Here is an 18,093-nt window from a genome sequence, read left to right on the forward strand (position 1 = left end):
TGAAGCGACTTAGCAGCAGCAGCAGCAGAATGTCAACATTCACTCTTGCCATCTCCTGTTTGACCACATCCAATTTGCCTTGATTCATGGACCTAACATTCCAGGTTCCTATGCAATATTGCTCTTTACAACATCGGAGCTTGCTTCTATCACCAGTCACATCTACAATCAGGTGTTGTTTTCGCTTTGGCACCATCCTTTCATTGTTTCTTAAGTCATTTCTCCACTGATCTCCAGTATCATATTGGGCACCTACCGACCTGGAGAGTTCATCTTTCAGTGTCCTATCTTTTTGCCTTTTCACACTGTTCATGAGGTTCTCAAGGCAAGAATACTGAAGTGATTTGTCATTCCCTTCTCCAGTGGACCACGTTGTGTCAGACCTCTCCACCATGACCCCTTCATCTTGGGTGGCCCCACATGGCATGGCCTAGTTTCATTGAAAATCCTTAAATATGCTTAATCATCAGGGGACATTAAGTATGATAAATAAATATGACAAGTATGATACCAACCAGAATAGGATTTCACCCAAGGTCCTAAAGACCCTGTGGTGTGAGCTTTGAACAACAAAGAGAGGTGGCAGAGGTGAAACATTCAGCCAGCGAGAAGGGTTTAGCCTGGCCATCTTTTTTAGAAATGGGAGTCATGGAATATTTTAAAAGGCGATCATAGAGGCCCGCCACGATGTTAATTTTTATCCTGCTAACAGAGGTACTAAGTTGATAAAAGGTGTTCATGATTTTCTCTCTTAGCAGTGTTTGGCTTCTTTGTTCTTATTTCACAGAAAATCTCAGTGTGCTAAAGAAATGCATGTATGTGGAAACACTCACATACCTCTTCCTTTCTCACCAGTCCCTGAAGGCTTATTTCCTCCATGGCCTGCTTCTAAACTAGACAGCTCAAGACTACTTTCTGCCTGGGTAAATCCCTAAAATAGGGCAGTGGGAGGGCCTGGAGATGGCTCTTAGCTGGGTGAAACTGTTTGGGAATGCACCTTCACGTTATCTTAAATGTGATTCTATGCATGTGTGCATGCTAAGTCACTTCAGTAATGTCTGATTCTTTGCGACCCCATGGACTGTAGCCCTCCAGGCTCCTCTGTCCATGGGGATTTGCCAGGCAAGAATACTGGAGTGGGATGCCATATCCTCCTCCAGGGGATCTTCCCAACCCAGGGATTGAATTCCCATCTCTTACATCTCCTGCATTGGCAGGTGATTCTATAGTTTTCTCCCCAAAGTGTCAGCTGTTTCTCAATCCTAAACCACTTTTCAGCAAGAAATGCCTTTATAACCTAAGAATGTGAGGCAGGATCTCCTAGAATACTACATTTTCCAAAGAGCATGGCTAAAGCAAAAATTAAAAAAAAAAAATCTTGGGGAAAAATAATGTTAATTTTGTGCCTATATTCTGAAACCTTTCTACCCTTTCTAAGTGGCTTGTAATTTCTGTGCCTTTGACACAGCCAGAGTTGTTGATGTCAAGTAGAACGCAATGTCCCTGGAATTGTGCCCCAAATACTTAAGTCTCCTTGAGAAACCACATCTTCACTCTACCAATGTTCATAATAAAGAGAGACTGTTGCCAGGAGAGGATAAGTTTGTTGTTGCTTTTTTTTTTGTTTTGTTTAAAGTTTTTGGATGCTTGCCCAATTAAGGCAAGGGGAAGGCGTTCTTAACAAGTCAAAGTTACTGAGCAAGCTATTTAATGCTATTAAATTTTTACTATGAAATGTGCTATATATGATAAAAAAATTGATAAAGAGAAATAATAGAAATGAACAACCACATGCACCCCATCCAATTTGAGAAGCGTGATATCACCAGAAATTTAGACGTACACCATGTTTCTCCCCAATCACATCCAGTCTCCTCTGCACAAGAGGGAGCCACTGTAGTGAATTTTGTGTCTAACATTCCTTTTCTTCCATCTCCCTCGTATACATACCTGCATGATACATTGTTTGGTTTTGTCTATTTTTGAGCTTTAGATAGAGACAGACTAAGATACACATGAATGTCCATTCTGGAGCAGTGAAAATGAATAAACTATAAACAATACCAATCAACATGGATGTAACTTTAAAATATATCAGTGAGGGAATTCCCAGGTGATCCACTGGTTAGGACTCGGAGCTCTCAGTGCCAGGGCCCCGGTTCAATCACTAGCTGGGGAACTAAGATCGCACAAGTCATTGCAGCATGGCCATGAACAATTAAAAAAATATGCTGGTCAAAGAAGAAAGTCAAAGAATACATAGAGTTTGAGTCCATTTACATAAAGCTCAAAAATAAGAGAAGAGGACAGTTGATGCCTCCCACATCATTCTTTATTGTTGAAAGAAAAGTGAAAATGAAAGTTGCTCAGTAGTGTCCGACTATTCACAACCCCATGGCCTAGACAGTCGGTGGAATTCTCTAGGCCAAAATACTGGAATGGGTAGCCTTTCCCTTTTCCAGGGGATCTTCCCAACTCAAGGATCAAACCCAGGTCTCCCACACTGCAGGCCGATTCTTTACCAGCTAAGCCACAAGGGAAGCCCAAGAATACTGGAGTGAGTAGCCTATCCCTTCTCCAGGGGATCTTCCCGACCCAGGAATCAAAACAGGGTCTCCTGCATTGCAGGCGGATTCTTTACCAACTGAGCTATCAGGGAAGCCCAACAGCTTTATTGTTGGTCCTGTAAAATAAGCCAGAAAGTAGCATTTACCAATTGGCATGGTGGTGAGTTTCAGCTCTGTACTTTTAATATTTAGTTGAACAGAAGGGAATCAGTGTTATTAAAGAGTATCATAGGCCACTGAAGGAAGCTGACAAATATTTTTCTTTAATCATCTTGAAAATAAGCAGGTATGTTCTGGATTGATTTAGAAACACGTCTGTGCAACCCATATGAATTCCTTGGCACCTTTCTAGTCTCACTGTTTTGTGACTGGCCTGTATGAGAAATCTTTTGGTGGTTTATTTTTCTATAGTTCGTAATAATGCTTTAAATAAAGAAATTATCTAAAAAGAGACCAATTAAATAAGATCGTGTTGTATTTTAAGTTTAAAAAATCATTGTTTGCCTCTTTCAACATGCAGGTAGCCAAACTCTTTTCAAACATTATACATAGTACTACTTTACCTAGAAAAAGCCATCATAACTTACAAAGAAACATCTATCCTATCTTCCCCGCCCCTCCTTTTTTGGCCATGCCACGAGGTTTATGGGATCTTAATTCCCTAGGGACCAGGGATTGAACCCAGGCCTTCCCCAGTGAAAGTGTGGAATCCTATCCACCAGCCTGCCAGGGACTTCCCATATCTTATCTTAATATATTGGTTCTCCCAAGGGGCCATCTGGTTTGTAAGACCCTCTCTTCTCTGATCTACTGACTCTCCCAGGGTCCAATCCTCAGCCTTCCTTGGCCCACCCATTTCCCCGGGGAACTCATTCATCATCTGGATTTGTTGTTATTTTATTTGCACAGCATTATGGCTTGCAATTTTCATGCCTCTGCTTCCTCTACCTCTTATGCAATTTCAAGGGCTAACAGCACATTCTTAAGTTCATGACCTCATTTTCATCTTACGCTCAGCCCCCTCTCTCAGGACTTGTACAACTAACACAATGGGCACTTGAGTTGTGCAATCTCATCCCTGGAAAAAGAGAATCATTAAACTCAGGTATAAATGATACCATAACATTAAGAATAAAAGGTTTCAAATGCATAGTTATGCCATCTTTCCCAAGGGACTCTAGGTATATACAAACATTACAAATAAAGCAATTAATATAGAAATAATATGAGTTCTTCTGGAGGTTCTTGGGTAAGTAAAGATAACTAACAAGGCATTGAAAAAAATATTTTTCCTCTTTCACAAATGCTATTAACTCAAGAGAACTAGGCAGTTAGAAAAAAGATGAAACTATTACAGTGTGACGATAAGTGGCTGTTTTTCTTTCACAGTTTTACTAAGATATCAGTCACATAATCTACAATCCATCCATTCGAAGTGCAAAATTCAATGCTTTTTAGTATATTCAGAGTTGTGAAACCATCACCACAGCTAATTTTAGAACACTTTCATCAACCCAAGAAGAAACCCTTTTTCATTAAGTCACTTAATTTTCTCCCACTCCATTTTGAAGAACTGTCAAAGTATTTCGCAAAGCAGCTGCTGCCAACTTACATTCCCACCAGCAATATATGAAGATTCCAATATCTCCATATCCTTGCCAACACTTGTTATTGTCTGTCTCTCTGATTATAGTCACCCTGGTGGATGCAAAGTGGTATCTAATTGTGGTTACATTTCCTTAGTGACTAATGATAGCCAAAATCAAATCTGTCTTGGTGAGTGGAAGGTCATATTGTTGAGACCATACATTGTCTCCATCCTTGATGCCATGGATGCCATTTTGTATGTGGGCTCACTGAGCAAGCAATAGAGGGAAGAGATGATATAATGGCTTTGTACTCTGTCAACTTGTTCAGGCCGAACTGGATTTCTGAGTTTTCTTTCCTATGTATTTCTGGTTAGGATAGGTCACAGGAAAGATTCTTATGGGAAATCTAAAGAGTAAAAGTGAAGCAGCCACTCCTTTTGAGGGTCACACACATTGCTGGTGATTTTCATGGCATGAGGGCCTGCAACTATTCCACCCTTCTAGGATCCTCCTTCACCTTCTCCAACTCTTAGGCCAGGTATATGTATTTAGCTCTATGATGAAGAATCCCGACTTCTGCAAGACACCCACAGTGTCAAGATCAGAGGCAACAAAGACTAATCTGGACTCCAGTTCACACTTGTGGGTTCCAGCTTGTTCTTGCTTTCCCCCATCATACGTCTATCTTCCCTTCCTGACTGCCTGCCCTTCAAACTCCAGCATCAGATGCAAAGACTTATTTCCCCACAGTTAGGTAAGGCCAAGTCCCTATAATAAATCCTTTACTCATTTTGCTTATCTCACTGAACCTTGACTGATGAGGCTGATATCCTAAGGATTGATCATCTTATACCTGATTATTGAAGCTTACTCTGCAACAGATGTTCAATGGTCAACATCCACCATGGGACATAAGGGCAACCCCAGCCAATGAGGAACATGGATAAATTCTCTCAGCTTCTCTGTTCTTTTTTTTTAGCTTCTCTACTCTTGGTGGGGCAATTCTTTGGCATAGTCCACACAATTTCTCAGGTAAAACTATGGGGAACTGAGCCTCAGTTGCCCACAGCTGTAACAACTCATTAACCCTTTATTGGCATTTATTTCCTTCCCTTCTATAACCCAGCCTACACTTCAGGTTGTATCTATGGAGGCTGGTAAAGTGCTATATTGAGATCTTTTGTATATTTTGAGTGATACACACTCCAGTAGAAAGTGTAAAGGGGAAATGTGTCTTATACCAAAGTCTACATAAGTTGATTATTAGTGTTTGGTGGGTCTAGTACTTGAGTGGGATAGCTGAGACATTAGAGGACAGGTAGACAGACCCTTCTGAGAATGTTTTCTTTGGGGACCTCAAGTTTTTAGAGAAAGGTGCTCTTTACTGTTAACAGATTTGATCTAGAAAGATCAGTATCACTATCTCTAGTCTGACTCCTGGGGCTTTGGTCCCTGTTGAGGAGTGCTTCTCAATCAGGATTGACTATGCTCCCCACGTTATATGTGGCAATGTCTGGAGCCAGTTTTAGTTGTCATAATTGATTTGGGGTTGCTGCTTGATAGCCTACAATGCACAGGACAGACTCATTACAACAAAGAGTTATCCAGTTCCAAAAGTCAGTAGTGCCCTGTTTGAGAAACCCTGCTGTAGAGTAATATACATGTGAATGAATATCATAAACTTTTCCAAGAATCCAACCCTTTCCATTTGCAGGATTCCTGGATTTATAGCAGAAGTTGCTCAGAATAACTCAGGGTACAGATTACAGGGATCCTGCCATCAGGCCTATTAATCAAGGGTGTGTGGGCAGGCAATCTATATTTTGAACAAATCCCACAGGTCATTCTAATATTCACTAAAACTTAGATCTTATCACATTATAGTGTTTGTGTAAAATTCTTCTTATTCATTTAGCCATGCATGCATGTGTGCTACGTTGCCTCAACTGTGATCAACTCTCTGCAACCCTATGGACTGTAGCCCGCCAGACTCCTCTATCCATGGGATTCTCCAGGCAAGAATACTGGAGTGGGTTGCCATGCTGTCCTCCAGGGGATCTTCCCGACCCAGGGATCAAACCCAGGTGTCCTGCATTGCAGGCAGATTCTTTACCATCTGAGCCACCAGGGAAGTCCCATAATGCTCCTACACACTTAATAGTAGAGTGTAAATATAACTCTTATATATGTAATGAGAAACAAAGTTATGTGGCTCACTTTATTGTGATATTTTTGCTTCATTGCAGTAGTTCTAGAACCTGAAGTATGCCTGTGTGTATGTGTGTGTGTGTCTAATTTGTTTAAACCCAGCTGGTACCTGGTAGTGGCAGAACCAGAGTTCATGTCTCCGTGCTTTCAGTTCAGACTCCCCTGGCCTCCAGCTCTGTGTCTCAGTCTCCATGTCGGAAAGATTGGACCTGCAAAGCCACTGAGCTGGATCCTCCACTGAGAGCCTATTAGGATGTGCTTCCACGCCTGGAGGTTGTAAGGCATGAGTGAATACTGATCTGAGAGGGACATGGTCCCAAAGATCTCACCTAGCTGCCTGGATCAGAAACCACTTTAGCTTCCTCTGAATGCACTAGAGCACTTTGTTCATTTGTTCAAAGCCCTTTGCCATTCTTTACAATGTTAAACTGAGTTAAGTACATGTCTTACCATCTGGACTAGTCTCAACACACCTGAGAAGAAGAATTATGCCTCATTTCCTACATTGCCTTGTTTTATAAATACCAAGGTTCTAAGAAATGCTTGTTAAATGAAGGAATAAGAGGAAGACTGGAAATCTTGCTTTTTATATCCCATCTCCTATCACACTTAGTTCCCCTAGTCCCCAGAAAGGATCCACTCTCTTTTTATGCAAATGACGCCCTCTTTTCCCAACTCAGACAAGAACTTCAAATGAATGCCATTTTGGCACTGGTTTTTCCTTATCAATTCACAGGCACAGCTTTTTAAAAATAACCATAATCAATATTACCATTGGTAGTAATTACCAAGTCTAGTAAATTACCATCAAAGTTATTAGAACTCACTATGTGTAAGGTGCTAAAGAGAAAAGAAAGATGAAAGACTCACTTTCTTAGGGAACCTAAACCTCTAAACACATTTATGTTAGCATTTCTCACTCTAATCTTTCTGGATGCTATATGAAAATGAGTTCCATGGCCATAAATCTGGAGAATGCTGACTTATAATTAAACAGCTTAAAAAAAAAAAAAAAACTACTAGCTTAAAAAAACTGCTAACCCTCATAATACTTCTAATTTCCTAATGGACATCTTGGCTCTCAAAGACAGGCTTAGAATATGGAGCACTTCCAAAATTTATCCAACCGACAAACTCCCTCTTTTGCAAAGCATTTTTGGAAATAAAATTGCTTGGAAAATATTCCCTTAGGCATGCTTTCTTCATATGCTGGCTGTCACTGGTAGGGGCCTGAGAGAACACAGGAAAACACAAGCTAGAAAGGAAACCCAAAATAAACAGAATATTTATTTTCCAAATGCTACAAATGGGAATAAATTCTTATGCATGCCTCTGCTGGACAAAAGGCACACAGTTCCACAACACTGAGTCAAACAGGAGAAGTCAGATGAAGTTGCTAGGGGAACCACTGACTGAAACCTCCTGCCCTGGCCAAGCCTGACAGTAAGCCCATTCAGGAGGCATTGGTCCTGGTAAGGAATGAGAAACTAAGAAGCTACCAACAACTGGAAGAATTGGGAAAGGTCAAAAGGAAGGAAGAGACTCCTGTCCATATGTCCTACCAACCTCCCAGAATCCTCCTCGCTGGAATCCATCTTGGCTGAGCAATGTGTGTGCCACCAGGAAGGACCTTGAGCCAGAATGATTGGCCAGGGACAACTCAGAAACTAATCCCATCACCATAAAACCCAAGATTTCGAGCCATGTGGCAGAGAGGTTCTCCCGGATTCCCTGCCATTCTCTGCCTGGGCGCCCCTTCCCAAGAGTCTCTCTCTTTGTCAGCAAGTGTGTCCTCGGGCAATTCATTTCCAACTGTGAGACAGGAGCCCACTCTCGGGCCCTGGAAGTGGTCCTCCTTCCTGCAACAAATTCACTTGTTCAGTTCAGTTCAGTCGCTCAGTCGTGTCCGACTCTTTGTGACCCCATGAATCGCAGCACGCCAGGCCTCCCTGTCCATCACCAACTCCCGGGGTTCACTCAGACTCACGTCCATCGAGTCAGTGATGCCATCCAGCCATTTCATCCTCTGTTGTCCCCTTCTTCTCCTGCCCCCAGTCCCTCCCAGCATCAGAGTCTTTTCCAATGAGTCAACTCTTTGCATGAGGTGGCCAAAGTACTGGAGTTTCAGCTTCAGCATTATTCCCTCCAAAGAAATCCCAGGGCTGATCTCCTTCAGAATGGACTGGTTGGATCTCCTTGCAGTGCAAGGGACTCTCAAGAGTCTTCTCCAACACCACAGATCAAAAGCATCAATTCTTTGGTGCTCAGCCTTCTTCACATCTAGTTAAAACTGCAAGGGCTCTGTGTTGAGTCTCAGGTCTGGGTCTCTGCTCCCCTAGGAACAGGGCAGTGCAGACAGAAAGTACAGCAGAGCCGGTTGAGAGGGTCAAGGGTAAAGCAGAGCTTCTTGCCAGATAGGCTGTTAACTAAGAGCTTTCACTTTGTGTATCCCAGTGACCAGGCAGAGGCAGCCCTTTCCCTGTACTGGGTGGAGTTTCATCTGTGATGGCTCCTGCACTCAGGCTGGTAGAGATGTGATGAGGGCTTGCAGTGGGAGGGAGGGGGGGACCAGAAACCATCAGATTCCTAGCACAATCTCTCCAACATTTGGACATCAGAAAAGTATTTTTAAAAAAATCTACCAACTGGGGGAAAGTCACGGATATTCAGGACTTCTCGGGTGGGTGCCCAAACAATAATGTGGATTAGTGAGTGACTGCACCCACAGTTTGGAGAAGGAAATGGACACCCACTCCAGTACTCTTGCCTGGAGAATCCCAGGGACAGAGGAGCCTGGCGGGCTGCCGTCTATGGGGTCACAGAGTCAGACAGGACTGAAGGGACTTAGCAGCAGCAGCACCCACGGCTATGCCCCAGGGTCTACTTCATCACCTGCTGCTGGTCAGGAAGTGTGAGCTGATGGTGATTTCCTACCATGTCTCTAAAGCCTGATGTTTTTTTCAGAGCCGTTTATCTGCTGGATGTGGCTATGGAAACTAGGCCATTGGGTACTTTGGCAAACACACAAAATTAAATCTCAGCCTGAGGTTCACTGTATATCATCTGAGTCTGACAAATTACATGAGAGCTATGGGAATGAAAGCAAATGTACTAATAGTTTGGTAATTGTTCTGTTAGTTTGAAAAACCTGACATAAGCAAAGTCTTTGCAATGAAGAGGACTCAGCTCAACAGCTTTTGCGAGCAAAGTATTCATTACATTTAACAATAATTAACACTCAAATTTTCTGTGCTCCCACCTAGAATTTTCTTCTTCCAGTTGCACCAAATCCAATCACAAAGCAAAACAATAAAAAAAGGGCTATGAAAACAATACTGGACCATTCAAATATAAAGTATCAACACTATTTTCATTATTTGTTGTTTTTTTTTTTTTCAGTTCCAAGTTCTATGTTTACTAAGAGTAATTATCAACTAGGCTTTCACATCTGCCTGTTTATCTGTCTCTCTCATTCACTTCTTGTAGGACCTGGAACCAAATACTTACTTACATTCCTATAACTGAACAAGACGCTATGGGGGCCTTCCTGAGACGGGCCTTCCCCCATATCCTCTGCTTTAGCTCCTCTCTGAAGTACCTAGACAATAGTACTTGATGAACATTTCCTGAGTTGTTTTACAGATGCTAAAAACTTCCCCCTTTCTTAGAGTGGGAAATGCCCACCTGCTACAGTATTCTTGCCTGTAAAATTCCATGGACAAAGGAGTCTGGCGGGCTACAGTCCACGGGGTTGCAAAGAGTCAGACACAACTTAGTGACACACCCTCTTCAACAATGGAAGATGTTAACTACTTGAGCACCAGAAGCATATAGCCCGAGGCCTTCTGTAGTCCAAGGACTAATAATGAAATAGATGGGGAAACAGTAGAAACAGTGTCAGACTTTATTTTTGGGGGCTCCAAAGTCACTGCAGATGGTGACTGCAGCCATGAAATTAAAAGACGCTTACTCCTTGGAAGAAAAGTTATGACCAACCTATATAGTATATTCAAAAGCAGAGACATTACTTTGCCGACTAAGGTCCGTCTAGTCAAGGCTATGGTTTTTCCTGTGGTCATGTATGGATGTGAGAGTTGGACTGTGAAGAAGGCTGAGCGCCAAAGAATTGATGCTTTTGAACTGTGGTGTTGGAGAAGACTCTTGAGAGTCCCTTGCAACTGCAAGGAGATCCAATCAGTCCATTCTGAAGGAGATCTGCCCTGGGATTTCTTTGGAAGGAATGATGCTAAAGCTGAAGCTCCAGTACTTTGGCCACTTCATGCGAAGAGTTGACTCATTGGAAAAGACTCTGATGCTGGGAGGGATTGGGGGCAGGAGGAGAAGGGGACGACCGAGGATGAGATGGCTGGATGGCATCACGGACTCGATGGACGTGAGTTTGAGTGAACTCCGGGAGTTGGTGATGGACAGGGAGGCCTGGCGTGCTGCGATTCATGGGATCGCAAAGAGTCTGACACGACTGAGCGACTGAACTGAACTGAACTGGATGTTCATGGGATCGCAAAGAGTCTGACACGACTGAGCGACTGAACTGAACTGAACTGGATGTTAACCCCTTTGACACCACCCTGCTACTTCACCATCAGCCAAACAGAGAACTGTGCACAAACTGGTCACAGACCCTGTGACTCCCCCTCCCTCACCTGGCTTTTAAAAGTGCTTTGCCAAAACCGTTCAGGGAGCACAGGGCTTTTTAGGGCATGAGCCTACCCAGCTCATTGCATGGCTTTGCAATAAACCTTGCTCTGCTCCAAACTTTGACTTTTCAGTTTGTTTGGCCTCATTGTACATGGGGCACACGAACTGACATTAACGTTCTTACAACTTTCTCCTATCTCTGAAGTGAGGATAACTGTCACTTACTGAGATCCACTAGGTTTTCAAAAGGTATTTGTTCACTGAGTTTGAGATACAAGTGAAAAGGCTTGGAGTCCACACCTGAGACAGAGGGCTATTGATCCTGTTAAGTGGCAAGACAGGGCAATGACAAAAAAGACTTTCTGGCTGGGCCAGTGGGACAAGAGAACTTTCCCTTCTTCAGGAGGCTCAGAATGGACAAGATTAAAAAAAAGTTAAAAAATTCAGGACCTTGGGGTTGCAAAGAGTCAGACACAACTGAGCAACTGAACTGAACTGAATGATTAAGTCTTTTGGTTGGGATACTTGGGTGTGTGCTCTGGGGTGGGAATAGGGGCTACTCAGGGAGGAAGTAGAAAGCAAGGAGTGGGGAGGCAGGGGGAGATCTCTAGCTGGAAACTACATTCTGTCCTGAAAGGTCGGAACCTCCAGGAGCTGGGTAATCATGGAGACTAGAACAGTCTCTCTTGACAAAGCTGCTTTTGTAATGTTTCATTCTATTCACAAGTTCTTTTTGCCATTAACCAAAATGCCAGAGTCCCACTTGAAGAGGTAATTGAAAAGTCCCACAGCCTCAGTGAGAGAAAAGCTTTGTGTGTGACCTACTGCCCTTTCTATACTGCCAGTGAAGGCCAGTCCAAGGCAGGTAGGTGATTCCAGACTATTTCTCAATGAATGGCTAGAAAAATGATTTCTGTAGTGAATTACTTCCTATTAAAAAATGAATGAAAGGAATATAAAAAGTGAATGTATTTAATGTCGCTAAATTATACACCTAAGTAGGTTAAGATGGTGACTTTTAGATTACGTCTATTTTATCACATTTTTTTTAATTAATGAAAGGGAAAAATCTAATAATTAATCTGACTTTGCTGTATATTGAGAAAATGGTTAACGCTGACCTAACTTTCTAAACAGCACAAGGCTTTAAGGGCAATTTGTCATTAAGCTTTCCTATGATCCACAAGAAGTATATGAAGCCTTTTAAAATAGAGAAGAAAAAAAGAATGGAAATTACTAGCAACTATTTCTTACAAGCTATGTCTATATTTCTTTATACTGAATACTTGATAGAGCAGAGTGAAAATATGTAAACATTTTTAGTCTTTCTGCTTTTAAAATCCTATGTATGATTGAATTTAGAGAAAAACATCCCTTTTGTATTATTTCATTTCTATGATCAAAACAATTTCTTATCATGAACACAACCCCATTACCACTTGCCTGTCCTTACCTAATTGTCTTTTCTCATCTTCTACTCTGACTTATACAAATTACTTTAAATCCTTTTCTTCTTTTGTAAACCAGGCAGAGTACAATGGCATAAAATAAAATACTCTTATCGATCATACTTAGCCTAATAAGTTCACATAAGTCACTTATAAAAAAGAATATATAGCCAACAATTCTAAGCCATGCCCCAGGCCTCTAGCTTTAGTATTTTAACACAATAGCAAAATCCATCTTCTTCAGCCTGCTGAGCCTAGCTGGGGCGGCCTGGGGCTTTCTCAGGAGTCAAGTCCTCACTGAAGGCCAGAGGGGGACCAGATCTATGGCTAAGGGTATAAGCGATGAGGCCACCCTGGTGAATGGTGCCACATATGACTCCTAGGCATACCCACTCCACACCAACCCCTGGAATCCACAGGAGCCCTTACCGCCAAAGTGGCATCTGAGGACTCAAAAGCCTGTTGGGATAAGATGATTTCTGTTGTATCTCGGAGTAGTTTGTTAAAGGGGTTCACAAGTTAACTCTGCCCACAGAATAAGGAATGGTGTGATGTAACTCACAGAACCTGAGTTCAATACCTGGAAAACCCCACTTTGGCTCCTAAACTCTCTAAGCCTCAGTTTTCTCATGTGTAAGATGGGGTAAATAATGCTACTACCTCAAAGGATCACTGGGAAGCTTAAGTGAGGTAACGTAGATATATGTATATTACAGACAGAAGGCAACACCAATGCGTGGAATCAGGAGGGATGAATTCAGGTGATTAAAAGAAAGGAGGCGAAGACAGGACAATCAACATCCCTACAAATGCCTAACACTTTTGGCTCCTTGGGTTTCCTACTGAGAGGGGTGGAAAGTGAAAGCATAACTTTCTTTGAAGACAAAAGAAAAGACTTCTGTGAGTTGGTATGGAAAGGTATTAAAAGCGGCTTAAAAATATATGTCCCTGATCCAAAAGAAACACCTTATTAGAGGCAAGGGGTCAAAGTTGCAGTTATATCTGGCAAGCATTAAGACAAACTAACAAAAAAAACACATCTTGTGCTTTCAACACAGCCTACTGGCAAAAACAAAATTCACCTCTTAGCAACAACAAAGAAAATTACTTAGCATTCCAGAACACACACATTCTGAAAAGCCTTTGATTTCAGTCGTTGGCACAGAAACATGGAGTAAATGTGTGGGAAGAACAGAACAAATACTCAGAAAAATTGCTTGCTGAACTGTTACTATCAGGAAAGCCTAGACTGTTTCAAACAAATCTTTATCACATCATTCTCTAAAAACAAATGTGTGGTCTATCTAGTCTGTATTTTTATTTAGGGAGGATTCAAAAAGCAGGCAGAAAGTGAGAATGCGTAAAAACATCAATGTCTCCTTTAAAGCAGTCCCTGCAAAAAGCCTTGCTCCATCTCTGGCAGTGTTCACCCTCTTGATACCCTACCTGCATTATTATGGTCTGGAGAAACGCATGGAAAGCAAAAGAAAAGAAAATGAAGTATTTCTTCCTCTTTTTCCAAGATGCGGCAATGTAAAACTTAACCCAAAAGTCTCCACAACTTAATGGAAGTAACTCATTAAACAACTGCAAAGATGGGGCATCTTCTTTACTAACACAAGTAATCAATCAATCAGTCCAAGAGATGTTCAAGTCCACCTGCTTCCTGTACACCTTCCAAAAGAAAAGATCCATAGAGTGCATTTTAAACTAAAGTATCTTGCTGACACCATCTCAAAGCTACCTTTTACGTTAAAGACATGATTAATTTCTGTTAATTTCACAAATCAGATACAGTCTCCCAAATAAAGCCATATCAAATTCACAACATATATAAAACCTGTTCACTGTAGGAATCAGTCAGGAAACTATGATATGAGAATTGGATTTACTAAACCAGAGTTAGAATAGCAACTCTATTCGCAAGATCCATGAAGGATACAGGCAGATATGTTACTTAGTATTACTTACTGTTTGTTGTTTACTTATTTCCTCCACTGAAATGGCAAGCTCTATGTGAGCAGGAAACTGAATCATGTATCCATCAGTCTATATCCAGCCTAGAACAATATCTGGTACACAGTTGATTGTCCAGTGACTACTTACTGAAACAAATGAATTTAGCATAACCATAAGCATCTTCTAAAAATAAAGTAGATAGGGACTTCCCTGTCAGTCCAATGGTTAAGACTCCATTCTTCCACTGCAGAGGGCCTGGGTTTGATCCCCAGTTGGGATCACAACAAACTGGAAAATTCTTAAAGAGATGGGAATACCAGACCACATGAACTGCCTCCTGAGAAATCTGTATGCAGGTCAAGAAGCAACAGTTAGAACTGGACATGGAACAACAGACTGGTTCCAAATTGGAAAAGGAGTATGTCAAGGCTGTATATTGTCACCCTGCTTATTGAACTTATATGCAGAGTATATCATTTCTATGATGAGCTGGATGGAGCACAAGCTGTAATCAAGATTGCTGGGAGAAATATCAATAACCTCAGATATGCAGATGACACCACCCTTATGGCAGAAAGTGAAGAAGAACTGAAGAGCTTCTTGATGAAAGTGAAAAAGGAAAGTGAAAACGTTGGCTTAAAACTCAACATTCAGAAAACTAAGATCATGGCATCTGGTCCCATCACTTCATGGCAAATAGATGGGGAAACAATGGAAACAATGACAGACTTATTTTTCTGGGCTCCAAAATCACTGCAGATGGTGACTGCAGTCATGAAATTAAAAGACACTTGCTCCTTGGAAGAAAAGTTATGACCAACCTAGAGAGCATATTAAAAAGCAGAGACATTATTTGCCAACAAAGGTCCTTCTTGTCAAAGCTATGGTTTTTCCAGTAGTCATGTATGGATGTGAGAGTTGGATTATAAAGAAAGCTGAGTGCCGAAGAATTGATGCTTTTGAACTGTGGTGTTGGAGGAGACTCTTGAGAGTCCCTTGGACTGGAAGGAGATTCAACCAGTTCATCCTAAAGGAAATCAGTCCTGAATATTCATTGGAAGGACTGATGTTGAAGCTGAAACTCCAATACTTGGGCCACCTGATGCGAAGAGTTGAGTCATTTGAAAAGACCCTGATGCTGGGAAAGACTGAAGGCAGAAGGAGAAGGGGACAACAGAGGATGAGCTGGTTGGATGGCATCACCAACTCAATGGGCATGAGTTTGAGTAAACTCCAGGAGTTGGTGATGGCACACTGCAGTCCATGGGGTCGCAAAGAGTCAGACATGACTGAGCAACTGAAGTTAACTGCACTGAACTGAGGGACTAAGATCCCACTAAAGCAGGTAAACTTAGTCCTCTTGGGGAAGGGAGAGAGTGGAAAACACCACCCAGCATCTATCCCCAGTGCTTCAGAGGCTCAGGCTTGGGACCACTATCAAAATTTGCCCCATAAACACAATCTAGCTAAGGTCAAGAATAGCTCTCTGGTGAATAGTGAAAATCATCCTAGAGTAGGTGGAAACTGAATGCACTACAGTCTGCTGACAGAAGAAACAATGGAGGTATTCTTGAAGGCTGCAGATTAGTAAAATTTAAGAGCTGGAGCAATCTGGATCATAAAGAATATGCTTGGTTTAACTAGACAGCTGCAATCGTCCAGTTATTTGCCCACTTCATTTCAGTGTTATTTACTGAAAAGAATATACTGTATTAGATTACAGAAGCTGAGCTTTTAGGAGAGCTAATGTAGAGTGTCACAAAAACAATTTGCATTATTAGCCCAATTCATGACCATGCTGGCAGGAAACGTCCTTTATTCTCCCTAGAAGCAAACATAACACTCAGAGTGGAGATATTCTTAAATAAGTGGAATTATTTTTTGCTATACAATTAATTGGGCTTCCCTGGTGGCTCAGATGGTAAAGAATCCACCTGTAATGCAGGACACCTGGGTTCTATCCCTGGGTCGGGAAGGTCCCCTGGCGGAGGGCATGGCAACCCACTCCAGTATTCTTGCCTGGAGAATCCCCATGGACAGAGAAGCCTGGCGGGCTACAGTCCATGGGGTAGCAAAGTGTTGGACACAACTGAGCGACTAAGCACATACAGTTGATTATCATTCTTACTTGGAATAGTTAAATATCTTCCTGCTCTTTCCCTAATCCGGCCTCCTCACTTTCTAGTTTCCTGGTCATTATAAAAACATCCACTACCTTGAGTATTTCTCATTGCAGAAATTATGTGATTTATCAGAAACACTAGCAGAAAGGCACTCATTCAGGTAAAATAAATTAACCTTTAACTGGTGCAGTATTTTTTTTTTTTTTACCTTAACTTTGTAGTCTACCTTGAGTGAAAATAGGTGCTCCTTGGAAGGTTAAAGTATGTGAGAGGATGGTTCAATGGTAAGTGTTTATTTATTTATTGGCTGTGCCACGTGGCTTGTAGAATCTTTGTTCCCCAACCAGGGATCTAACCCAAGCCATGGCAGTGAAAGTCCTGAGTCCTAACCACTGGACTGCCAGGGAATTTCCTAACAGCATATCTATTCTTCACCTTTCCATTAGATGAGACTGTCTTATATTAAAAGAACAATCTTTAGCATCTTAAGAATATAAGTAAGTCCTAAACTTCATAAAGAGCACGTATGTTCAGGGGATAGGTAGACCATTACTAGTTTTATACCTTTGTCAAGTCACTTGACCTCACTGAACCTCAGTGTTTTCCTCTGTAAAGCGGAGTATAAATTTGCTCAGGTTCCAAGATAATCACCAGACTTATTTGAGTCCTAGTTGGACTAGACAGTAAATTTAGATGACTGTTTAACTAGCAGTTGAGTAGTACAAAGGATTTGGTTTCTCTCCCTACATTAAATATGATAATACAGGTCAAAGTGCTCAATACATGTTATTTAACAGTTGCTATTACTCTTACCTTTGTTATTACTTACTAGTCCAAGTAAACATCATGCCGTGCAGAGAAGACAAAGTGGGGAAGCAAAGGAGTTTTTCCTTTTTGATCCTGGCCCATTGAAGCCAGTGTTCATAAATTTACTTTGTCTAACTTTTTTTTAATACTTCTTCCATTTCTCCCTTGACCTCTGAACCCAGTTTTTCTAAAGGCTGCTGGTTTCTCTTCTCATTTGTCTGACTGCCAAACTCCCTCAAGCATTGCAAATCAACCCAAAGCAGCTAATCAAAGTTTCCCAAGATTCCTGACCTCACCAACTGGGCATCAGTGGCCATATGTACATTCAAGGATCCTCAAATCTCTGCTCTGAAAGGCCCTGAAGATGGCACACCCACATGATTGCTGGGGGTTGGGTGATGCGTCTGTTGAGAAGTGATATGGTTAGTGGTGTGGGAATCCTGGCATTAGAAGGAGTAAATGACCCCTGCTCTGGTGATACTAGTTCCAGGAAGTGGGCTGCAGTATCAGACCAGAAACTTGATTTCTCCAGGCCCTTTTTCAGACTCCATCTGCTCCATGTTTGGCTTCAGGAAAAAAGAATAACATGGGCAACAGCTGCTGTTCCTTGAAGGGATAGCAGCACTTTGAGTTTAAACAATCTCTTGTTTAAACAGTAGGAAATTGCACAACTGAGCTAGACTTCCCAAGAGTCATGGCTAGGTGCAGAGAAAACGATCAAAGTGTGCAAAGA

General features: G+C 41.8%; 1 protein-coding gene across 1 annotated transcript in view; it reads right to left on the reverse strand.

Annotated features, from left to right (window-relative positions):
• The window catches only part of MAOA (monoamine oxidase A), an 81,276-nt gene that overhangs the window by 34,382 nt on the left and 28,801 nt on the right, over positions 1 to 18,093 (reverse strand). The window lies entirely within an intron of this gene.

Source organism: Budorcas taxicolor, chromosome X (genome assembly GCF_023091745.1).
Source record: "Budorcas taxicolor isolate Tak-1 chromosome X, Takin1.1, whole genome shotgun sequence".
NCBI classification, from domain to species: domain Eukaryota; kingdom Metazoa; phylum Chordata; class Mammalia; order Artiodactyla; family Bovidae; genus Budorcas; species Budorcas taxicolor.